General features: G+C 38.9%; 1 pseudogene; it reads left to right on the top strand.

The window, feature by feature from the left end:
* Positions 1–11,094: 11,094 nt before the first annotated feature.
* On the top strand, positions 11,095–11,472 carry LOC138929807 (iron-sulfur cluster assembly 1 homolog, mitochondrial pseudogene; annotated as a pseudogene).
* Positions 11,473–12,417: the final 945 nt, after the last annotated feature.

Here is a 12,417-nt window from a genome sequence, read left to right as displayed (position 1 = left end):
TCTGTGTATCTGAAGTTATTCATATTTCTCCTGGTAATCTTGATTCTAGCCTGTGCCACATCCAGCCTGGCATTTCACATGATGTACTCTGCATATAAGTAAAATAAACAAGATGACAATATACATCCTTGACATATTCCTTTCCGAATTTGGAACCAGTCTGTTGTCTCATATCTGGTTCTAATTGTTGCTTCTTGATCTGCATACAGATTTCTTAGGAGGCAGGTGTGGTAGTCTGGTATTCCCACCTCTTTAAGAATTTACCACAGATTGTTGTGATCCACACAATCAAAGGCTCTGGCATAGTCAATAAGGCAGAAATAGATGGTTTTTGAAACTCTCTTATTTTTTCTATGATCCAGCAGATGTTTGCATTTTGATCTCTGGTTCCTCTGCATTTTTTAAATCCAGCTTTAACACCTGGAAATTCATAGTTCACATACTGTTGAAGCCTGGCTTGGATAATTTTGAGCATTACTTTGCTAGTGTGTGAGATGAGTGCCATTGTGTGGTAGTTTGAACATTCTTTGGCATTGCCCTTCTTTAGGACTGGAATGAAAACTGACCTTTTCCGGTCCTGTGGCCACTGCTGAGTTTTCCAAATTTGCTGGAATATTGAGGGAAGCACTTTCACTGCATCATCTTTTAGAATTTGAAATAGCTCAGCCGGAATTCCATGACGTCTGCTACCTTTGTTCATAGTGATGCTTCCTAAGGCCCAGTTGATTTTCATGCCAGGATGTCTCACTACAGGTGAGTGATCACATCATTGTGATTATCTGTGTCATGAAGATCATTTTTGTATAGTTTTTTTGTGTGTGTTCTTGCTACCTCTTCTTAGTATCATCTGCTTCTGTTAAGTCCATACCGTTTTTGTCCTTTATAGTGCCCATGAAATCTTCAATTGATATCTTCAATTTTCTGGAAGAGATCTCTAGTATTTCCCATTTTATTGCTTTCTTCTATTTATTTGCACTGAGGAAGGTTTTCTTATCGCTCTTTGCTATCCTTTGGAACCCTTTCAAATGGGTATATCTTTCTTTTTTTCTTTTGCCTTTAGCTTTTCTTCTGTTCTTAGCTATTTTTAAGACCTCCTCAGACAAACATTGTTCCTTTTTGCTTTTCTTTTTCTTGATGATGGTCTTGATCACTGTCTTCTATACAGTGTCACAAACCTTCATCCATAGTTCTTCAAGCATAAAGTTCTGCAGATTTTGTGTGCACATTCTACCCACTGGAGGGAGATTTAATCTTTTTGTTTGAAACTTTATATCCTCTCTTTGCCAGATGACTTACGGTGTAAATATATTATATTCAGAAAGTTCTTAGGTGGGGCTGATGATTAGAATGTCATCCTCATATTGAAATTTAGTTCCTTGTTCTAACTCAAGGTCATATCCTCAGCAAAAATTTTTCCAAAAATGTTGGCAAAGTTTTAAATCCCTGAGGCAGAACTGTCCAGTACAACTGTTGTTTTCCCCTGCTATCTGATCCTGCCATTCAAGAGCAAAAAATGTATTAAGATTCCAGAGCTAAGAGCACACAAGAGAAGGCATCTTTTAAATCTAACATGGAATATCAGATTCTCCCAGGGTTGAGTAGAGAAAATGGTGTACCATTGGGTACCACTGGGTGAATCCTTAGTAGCTTTATTTACAGCTCAAGGAAGCTGAGTAAGCTGGCATTTCTTTTTTTCTTTTCTTTTTTTTTTTTAATTTGCAAGATAGGGTTGCAAGGGGACAGACAGGGTCTAAGAAGCTCTTGTTTGAGTAAGCTTTCTACAATAGGTTCAATGCCTCCCTAAAAAAGCTGTTGACTGAAGAAAAATTAAGAACCTACAAGTTAAAAGTCATGTTTTACTGCACAGACATTCTAATTTTTATGACTTCAAGTCTTGGAGCCAGCATCTCAGACAGCACTAAGAAAACTACTCTGAGGAGGCAAGAGTAGAGCTAGGATATCTAGTTTTTGCAACAAAGGACAGGTAGTCAGAATGTCAAAATGTTATTGTGCATAAAGAAAACAAGATACCTCAAGTTAAGGAATCTCGTGTCTTTCTATGTATGATGATGCAAGAGTCTGGGCTCACTGATTTATTATTCCTTTGATATGAATCTCAGCTATCTGGGGCCAGTAGTCTGTGTTTTCTCATCTTTAGTTTACTCAAGCTACACCACTGTGGGTGGCTGCAGTCTGAGGACTGCTAGATGGCAGGCATTCCTTGCTTCCATCCTGAGTTCCCTTATGACAATTGCTGATGCTGTGACATTCTTTTTTTATTGATATGGCAGGCAGCATTCTTAGTCCACAGGGTATTGCTTTATATTTGGGTGACTGGAGTCAGGTCAAAGCTTGACGAGGGGGATCTCATGTCTCTGCCTATTGTTCATTTGTCCATATTGAGGGATTAAATCCCTTCAAGATTAATCAGGCCATTATCCTTCACAGAGAGTGGTAGCAAACGAGTTATATAATGGAAGAGAGTCTTAGGTATATAGATGGTAAGGTTTTTGTCTCTGAGATAAATTGTAGATACCAATTTATATAGTAAGTCTCTTCTTCTTAGCAGAATTCAACATTCTGGAACATATAAGAAATGATGAGATAATCCTTTCCCTTTCAAATCACACTCAAGTTGCTCTATAAAGTTGCTCTCCTGTGGCTTTCCTTTCACTCCCACTATCTTATATTTACCATTGGTCATTCTGCCTTGTTAGTCCCCCTGTGTTCACTAAAAAGTCAACCTTTTCATCCCTAATGGTCAGGTTGAGCCTAGGTTCCTTGGGATATTTCCAGGGTTCTCCTTGGAACCCTGGGTCACTTAGCACTCTTCTTTGATGGGTGAAACCAGTGTGGATGAGTCAGGTCATGACAGTCTGCTTAATTTCTTTCTGAGACATTTGGGGCAGTTCCCTTTCCAATGGGACTTCGCTGGTGGCAATTACCCTCATCTGTGCAGTGTGTACATTGGCTTTAAGACTTTCTCTCCACTGTGCAGGTGGCCTTTGAAACCCTGGACAGTTTTTCCATATTACTGGGTTCCTTCAGGACAGGTGGCATGAGGGGAGGTCACCCCTGGGAGGTCAAGTCACCCTGAATTGCTAAAGCCAGAATACTGGCAATTTGTTCTGCTCATCTATCTTCCTTTGCATCAGCCTCCAGATACTGGTTGTTGAACATGCAAAATGTTGACTACACCAGCTGAGAAGTGGCATGATAGGCCCTATCGCCAACATTTGTATATTGAATAATTTTTTCCTAATGTCTGGGAAACTCTGGGAAGTTAAATGAGACTTAAGAATGGCTTGGCCCTCCACTGACTCTGGGTTCACATTTGTATTCGCCTGGAGACAATCTTTTAGACACTCAAGAGAGGTCCAGGAATTGTCCTTCCATCTCTGGATGACTTTCTGAAACCTACTTCAATTTGTGAATTTCTTCCCTGTTGACTGAATGTCCTTATGAATAAAATCCCTGAAGTGTGTGAGGTGCTGCTAAAGACTGTTTTCCTCTCAGTGGTCCCAGCCAGAAACAATTGTGAGAACGGGCTGGACTCCAAGCTGATATACAGCTTTCACTGAATTATTTTTATTAGTCTTATCAGCTTCCTCCCTTGCAATAATTATAATTAGTTCTTTTTCTTCCCCAGAGAATAACATGTTTAGGAGGGTTTGAACATCCACCCCAGTGGGAAAATAAGTGTGGAATATTCCCTGAACAAAGTTCAGGAGTCCCTTGGGTGGGATCTTTCCTCAAACCCTTGGAGCAATCATAGATCTGAGGAAGAGAAGGGTATGTACTGTGGTCAGTCCACCCCCTCCATTGGGGACATCAATAGCTTATTGATTTCAGGGTCTGGTGTGCTGCATTGAGTGTGCATTGGACTAGTTTTTGTCGGGAGGCATACAAAGAGACAGAGGTGGGAGAGTTCAGGAAGGTATTCATCTGTTGGGAAAAGGAAGAAGCATCTAATAGGAAGGTGAAGAATCTGAAAGCATAGAAGGTGCTGGTACTTAGGAGAGATAGCTACTCTTGGCAGAGGAATTCAAGAGGATCCTTAGACTGAGATTTCAATATTGGGAGAGCAAGATTTGAACTAGCTTCATGTTTCTTACAGAGGCCCTTATTTTGGCAAATCACCATGAAAAACTGGACATAGCGGATCTTATCCCATATTTTAAAGTCTGGCAATAGAGATCCAATTGAAAAAGAATATAAATTTTTCCTCCACACCTCATGAGGGACCCTACAAACCATTTACCTTTGGGAATCCTGATGGAATAAAATTATCTGAAATACCAAGATATATTAATTTTCATTTTTTCTTTTTCAAACTTTTTTCTCTTTTCCTACATGCCTATATGCTATGAGACCTAATGACAAGACAGGTGTTTAACCATGTATCTATAGATCAAAGGTGGAGTGTTTTGATAATCACCATCATTTCTTTCCTTTCTCTCAAAGGAAGACTTTGGCACAAAAGGACAGAATAGATTACAGTACATCTCTGAGACCCAATAAAAGTAATATTAAACTCTTATATACCTCCTTTATGATACTTCTAAGCCATAGGAAGAATAGGAAATAAAACTTTCAGGAGAACACAATGGCTTCAAAGACAAACAAAGAAGGTTTCCTATTAAAGGAGTAAGTTTGGTCATTATGAGCTAACGTTTCACTGTCTCTTAAAAATTGATGTTTGTCCTTGCAATGAAAGTTATTATTAGTAGATTATTATTTTAATACATCAGTGCATGCATGCATACTGTCTTGTCCTACTCTTTGTGATCCTATGGACTGTAGCCCACAAGGCTCTCTGTTCATGGGATTCTCCAGTCAAGAATACTGGAGAGGATTGCCATGCCCTCCTCCAGGGGATCTTCCTAACCCAGGAGTTTAATCTGCATCTCCTGCATTGCAGGCAAATTCTTTACTACTGAGCCACCAGGGAGGCCAATACATCAGTAGTAAAGAATTAGTAGGTCTATAGCCTAGAGAGAGTATTGAAAAGGATGCTTGAATTTAAAAAAAAATGCACTTCTCTGACTCATGAGATAGAAATAATTTATCTTTCTTACCCTATTTCTACTCCCGCCTCACCACAATAACCATGAAACTCAGGATCAGACATTATAAATATTGAATGTTTCTTGATTTTGTGTAGCCCAAATTTGGACCATTGTGCAGATCCTACAAGTAATTTCCAAAAAGGGTATTTCTTATTAAAGAGAAGGGATTGGAGTTTCAGATCAAGGGCCTTGAAGAGGTATTGTCCAAACTGAAGACAAAAAAAGTCAGATTAGGACAAAATAAAATTCTCCTGAGGACTTTCTGTGATCTCTGAAATCATAGAAAGACCATATCAGTCAAAACCTTAACCTTTAGCTTCCTACACTGTAATTCCTGTCTAAAATTGCTCTAACCCCTCAACAAAGAAATGTTTTTAAATAAAATGGAGCCACCTTGACCAAATACTGGGTAGATAAGTGTTAAATTTTCTATTCAGCCAAAGCCAAGACTGAAGCAGAATATCATTAACATAGAATGAACATTGGAGATAGAGGACTAAAATATAAAATGTACTCATGTACTGAGGAGCACTAGCACAATTATATAAATTTAAAGCATTGTGGTGGCATTTTCAAAGGTTTGATATTAAAGTTAAAAAATAATATTTCAGCATTTTCACTTGCTAATTTCTTCTGCAGAGGCTACACTGACTACTTACAGTACTAAATAAATGTCCACTTTAAGCTGAGGGTAGTGGAAGCACAAGTAAATTTGACCAACACAATCTCTATAGGTTCCTTGACTGTTATGATGTTTCCACCAAGTTCTTGGGCTCTCTTTTGCTCTAATGTAGGTGACCAAGGTGAAGTTCAAAATATAGTGATATCTTTAAATCTTGAATTTTAAAATTATATCAGTTATGATGTTGCAATTTCATGGAGGCACTCACACATAATGACTTTGTATGTTTTAAGAAAATGCTTTCTCAGTATTTTTAGAAACTGTCCAGTGCTATTTTATATTTCTCACATTTTGCATGTATTTGCTATTTCACATAAACATTTTTCAAGAATGAGAGAAATACCTGCACTCTCAAAACTGCCATCTTGGTTACACATCAGCAGGTTTCAGTAAATGAGCAATATTCTTTAAAGCAATCAGTGGTTACTAGTGTCCATATTGGCATTGTTATATTATTTGAAATATGTATACTGATATTCCTCAGTGGCCAGTCCTACTAGAGGGTGTGTGTTTGTGTGTGCTCTGTCATGTCCGACTCATTGGGACCTCATGGACTGCAACCCACCAATCTCCTCTATCCATGGAATTTTCCAGGCAAGAATAGTGGAGTGGGTTGCCATTTCCTTCTCCATGGAATCTTCCCAACCTAGGGACTGAACTCACATCTTTTGCATCTCCTGAATTAGCAGGCAGGTTCTTTACTATTGAGCCACTTGTAATGACCTACAACACCATGCACACTGTTGAGAGGTAATTATAACTTTTCTAGATATCCTACACTATTTTTTTGAGTATGTTTTTATAGTCAGTGGCCTTAAAAGGTGGAGAGAGCATCTCACTTTAGATCAGTGAACAGATTTAACTCCTGACCAAAGTAACAAAATAATATCTTGTTCAGGTACAAAATTAGGGAGCTCATGATGGCTCAGTGGTAAAGAATATACCTTCCAAGCAGGAAACACAGGTTCCATCCCTGGGTCAGGAAGATACTCTGGAGTAGGAAATGGCAATCCATTCAAATATTCTTGTCTGGGAAAGCCCATGGACAGAGGAGCTTAGTGGGCTACTGTCTATGGGTTCGCAAAAGAGTCGGACATGACTTAACGACCAAACAACAGTGACATTATAAGACTGGTGGTTTCCTATCAGACACATATCCATTGAGTTCTCAGTGTTCACCTGGGCCTGCCTCCATATCAACTCTGTAGGACTTGGGAGGAATGGGAAACCAGTGAAAAATTCAGGATATCTGGTGTGCTGGTGAGTAATAAATTATCTACAAGAGCATTGTTTTCTTGTCTATTCAATGTACGGACTTCCCTGGTGGCTCAGAGGTTAAAGCGTCTGCCTCCAATGCGGGAGACCCGGGTTTGATCCCTGGGTCGGGAAGATCCCCTGAAGAAGGAAATGGCAATCCACTACAGTATTCTTGCCTGGAGAATCCCATGGACGGAGAAGCCTAGTAGGTTACAGTCCACGGGGTCACAAAGAGTCGGACACAACTGAGCGACTTCACCTCACCTCACCTATTCAATGTACAAAAGCGCGACAAGTACACCTAGAATTACATTATTGCTTACAGGTTACATTTGTTACTTAGGTAACCTAGCAGTTATGTTCAGGCTTTCCTGGTAGTTCAGCTGGTAAAGAATCTGCCTACAATGAGGGAGACCTGGGTTTGATCCCTTGGTTGAGAATATCCCCTGGAGAAGGGAATGGCTATCCACTCCAGTATTCTGGCCTGGGGAATTCCATGGACTATGTAGTCCATGGGGCTACAAATAGTTGGACAAGACTGAGTGACTTTCATTCACTTACAGCAGCTATGTTGTTGTTTAGGGGAAGCAGGCCATATTAGAAGAACAGCCCAGGGAATATATCATCAAGAAAGAATGCATGGACAAACTTTCTGCTTGTATTCATAGGCTAGAAAAAAAAAAAAAAAAAACAACATTTCCTCCACAGAGGAGAGAAGAGTCTAGCAAACAAATCTGGCTTACTTAAATTATATATTTAGGCAGGCTTCCCTGTGATTCAGATGCCTGCATTGCAGGCAGGAGACCTAGGTTCGATCCCTGGGTCAGGAAGATACCCTGGAGAAGTGAATGGCAACCCACTCCAGTATTCTTGCTTGGAGAATCCCATGGATAAAGGAGCCTGGCAGTCTACAGTCTATGAGGTTGCAGAGTCGGACATGACTTAGCGACTGACACTGTAACTTTCAGGTTATAAGTTTCCTGAAATTAATTGCTCTACCTATTTTTTGTGGACATATGATCACAACTAAGCAATTAAGAAAGGCAGAATATTGATACTAATGATAAAACACTTTTTAAAAATTTTAGCATAGGAAAGAAAAAATAACTAGACAAGGATAATTAAAAAGACTACTTATAACAATAATAGGAAGAATATTAAAAATGTAAAGATGCCCAACAATGAAATGCTTACTTGTTTAACTTGATGGTGAACACAAATAAGCAAGAATTCAAGCTCTGGGAAGATAAAAAATGCTGACTAAAATATTTAACCAACTAAGCCGTTTAAACAAGAAATAAACGTTTATATTTTAAATGTCACACTACATTCAGGCATTTTGCTTCAGTGCTTTTGTAGAGTAGAACATTTATGGGCTTTGTGATAAGATTCTTTATGGGAATATGTTACAGTATGTGTTTGCTTTAATAACATCACAGCTCATATCAGTGAGGTAATCCTATAAGTCACATCTGTATCTAACTTTTGCAAATCCTTTTAAGATGCTATAAGCATGTCTGGATACTTTTGACTACAAAGTTTACTAGTTGTACACAAATAGTTGTTGAATTTAATATATTTAAATGTAATGTCTCCTGTGATATTTGCAGAATCCTTATCTTTTCTTCATATAGATATGTCAGTTCAATTCAGTTCAGTCACTCAGTCGTGTCCAACTCTTTGTGACCCCATGAACTGCAACACGCCAGGCCTCCCTGTCCATCACCAACTGCCAGAGTCCACTAAAAATCATGTCCACTGAGTTGGTGATGCCATCCAACCATCTCATCCTCTACCATCCCCTTCTCCTCCTGACCCCAATCCCACCCAGCATCAGGGTCTTTTCAAATGAGTCAGTTCTTGGCATCAGGTGGCCAAAGTATTGGAGTTTCAGCTTCAGCATCAGTCCCTTCAATGAATATTCAGGGTTGATTTCTTTTAGGATGCACTTGTTGCGTCTCCTTGCTGTCCAAAGGACTCTCAAGAGTCTTCTCTAACACCACAGTTGAAAAACATCAATTTTCAGTGCTCAATTTTCTTTATTGTCCAACTCTCACATCCATACATGAGTATTGGAAAAACTTAGCTTTGACTAGATGTACCTTTATCTGCAAAGTAATGTCTCTGCTTTTTTGTATGCTGTCTAGGTTGGTCATAACATTTCTTCCAATGAGCAAGTGTCTTTTAATTTCATGGCTGCAGTCACCATCTTCAGTGATTTTGGAGCCCAGAAAAATAAAGCCAACCACTGTTTCTACAGTTTTCCCATCTATTTGCCATGAAGCGATGTGACTGGATGCAATGGTCTTAGTTTTCTGAATGTTGAATTTTAAGCCCACTTTTCCACTCTTCTCTTTCACTTTTATCAAGAGGCTGTTTATGCTCTGTCAATCAAGATACTTTTTTAAAATATATATTTCTTACAACTTTGGTTCACAGCAGAAGCCTGGAAATTTACCAGAAAAATATCTTCTTTTACAAATGCAAACTTGTCCAGAGTTGTCAAAAGATTGTCTGATATTTCACAGGATTAAACTTAGCTATCATAGTTCCTAATAAACTGATCACTGACATATATCCAAGAGCACAAATAGGCAGAAATTCACTTTTAACTACTGTGAACTAGAATTCATAGTAGTCTCTGAAAGTGTGTTCTTTCCCCATTGTAACCTCTTTTTAAGGACTATTTTTACAGTCATTACTTTCCAATTCAGATTTTTCTAAAGCTATGTTTGATAGTTCAGACAGTCAACTGAGTTCTGCTAGACTGATTTATAATCATTCATTTATACAATATTATTACATGCCTGCAATAAAATAAGCACCATGCAGCTTAAGCAGGAGACACTGATGAGCAAATGCTGTCCTTTGAAAAAAGACAATTATAATATGATGTGATCAGTATAGTTGGTCATACATAACAAAAAAACCCAAGGCTTTATGAGTTTAATAATTACAGACCCTATCCTAGTCTTAAAGGTTGTAGGACTAGATGAAGTAATGTCAACACTTAATCCTAAAAAATCAGATAATTTTCAGGTTAAGGAAGAAGGAGGGTATGAAAGGCTGCAGTCAACAATATAATGGAAATCTGGTAGAGTTCCTGGTATATTTACCTCTTTTAGGTCTGTTACTAATTCTATCCTCTCTGTATATGTTCTTTCTCTAATCCCAATTATAAGCAGTAAGGTGCTACTTATCAGAACTATGGAAAATCCTATTGGTTCTTATTGACCATATTCAAAACAAGGCAGGAAAAACTCTTCATATTTACATTCAATGTGTATCTCTATTTTGCCATAATAGTACTATTGTCTGCAAAAGTGAAATATATGCTTAAATCTAGGGGCTTTTCATGCACAAAGCCGAATGGTTTAGAATATACTTTAGGTGGTTCTTCATTTCTCCCCCATCCCACCCTTGGCAATCACTGATTTTCTCTTACAACCCTGTAGTTTTGGGGGCTTCCCAGGTGGCACTTGTGGTAAAGAACCTGCCTCTCAATGTAGGGGACATAAGAGATAGGGGTTCAGTCCCTGGGTTAGGCAGTCCCCTGGAGAAGGGATAGGTTACCCACTCTAGTATTCTCACTTAGAGAATCCCCATGGGCAGAGGAGCCTGGTGAGCTATAGTTCATGGGGTCACAAAGAGTTGGACACAACTGAAACAACTTAACACACACTAGGTGGTTCTTTAAAGATGAATGGGACTTTCAGTCATTTTTTTTTTTTAATTTGCTTAAAGGTTATAGAAAGTAAATGGGCCTTCACTGTGGTCTCTAGGTCACACAATCACATAGTTTTGCAGTCTCTGGTTTTAAACAAGCATGGTTTCTGATTGGTAGCACAGGAGCAAGCACAAGAGCAAATTACTTCAGATACTGCTGGCCTTCCCTCCAAAATACTCTTAAAAATAGGTGCTCAATTCTGTTTCATTCTATCAAATGTTTAAACAACAATTAACATGAATTTTATATTAGGTTTTGTGGTGAAGTTACTTATTTCACAGTGTGCCCATGTTGTCCATGGAGAGAGGCTGAGACTGCGGAGCTCCAGCCCTAGACAATGGGGTACCAGGATGGCGAGGATGTCAACTTCCTTAGTCTGGGCCAGGTTCCCAGCTGTGAGCAAGATGAAGTGGCAGCCACCTGGGCTGCCCTCACCCTGACACCTTCAGCAGTAAAGAAGATAAAACGACTTCTTAAAGATAAGCCTGAACATGTTGGTGTCTGAACCAGGGATTGTAATGGCCTTCCTACACTTTAGAATATACGAAGATAAAAGGAGACTCTAATGAAGAAGTTATTCAAGATGGCGTCAGAGTGTTCATTGAGAAGAAAGCACAGCTGACAAACTGTTAGAAACAGAAATGGACTATGTTGAAGACAAATTATCCAGTGAGTTTGTGTTCAGTAACCCAAACATCAAAGGAAGTTGTTGCTGTGGAGAAAGCTTTAACATTTGACTCCTCAGAACTACTTGGGCTGCAGGCCCCAGGAGAGCTCTGGAAACTCTAAGGCTTATTGAAGAAATCATGTGGCTGTCACGTGGTTAAGGTGTGTAATGTATGGATGCCTCACAAGGAAAATAAAGTGATGCATTTGAGAATGAAGCCAGTATGTTAGATTCCAGAAGAATTGATACTTTTGTTCTTTATATGGGACAGAAAATGAGAATCCATTTTGGGTAATCTTTGGGTAATCTTTCTGATCAGTAAATAAAAAGCTAAATTCTCCTTCCTGCATCCTTTCTCTTAGAACTAGTTCCGTGGCAATTGCCTTCCTGGGAGGATTTCAGAAAATGTATTCTTTATTTTTATTTTTATTTATTTATTTATTTATTTTAACTTTACAATACTGTATTGGTTTTGCCATACATTGATATACATTGACATGAAAACGTATTCTTAACAGTTGTGAGTTGGTGGATCTTTTGAAAGAGTTGAGGGTACATCTCCCAAGAAGATTAATGACTTTTGAAATTCCGAGGCAGGAAGTCTTGATTCCTGGTGTCATGTGATGGTGCACCGTTTTTCTCCCTAGACTTGGCATAGTGTTCCTACATTTTTTATCCAAAATTCAGTGTCAGATGTCTCATTCCCTTATTATTCTGTAGCAATCCAGCCATTAGATTAGATATTGGACAAACATTTCTTGAACTCCAGTGCCCAATAGTTCCAAAAGATGCGATCAGAAGATAAACACTTCACCCAACTGTTTTTAAGTCCATTTATTTTGCCACCCTAAGTGTCTGCCCACAGGTGAGATGTCAAGCTGACTTAGATCCTTTCTCTTGGAGTCTCTTAAGGGACTTGCCTGCTGGTCCACTAAGTATGATTAGGTGCTTCCACTGCAAGGGACATGGGTTCAATCCCTGGTTAAAGAAATAAGATCCCAACAAACTACATGTC

This window comes from Ovis canadensis, chromosome 22, assembly GCF_042477335.2.
Source record: "Ovis canadensis isolate MfBH-ARS-UI-01 breed Bighorn chromosome 22, ARS-UI_OviCan_v2, whole genome shotgun sequence".
Classification (NCBI taxonomy): Eukaryota; Metazoa; Chordata; class Mammalia; order Artiodactyla; family Bovidae; genus Ovis; species Ovis canadensis.
Note: the sequence above shows the minus strand (reverse complement) of the source record. Positions and strands in the feature narration are given on the sequence as shown.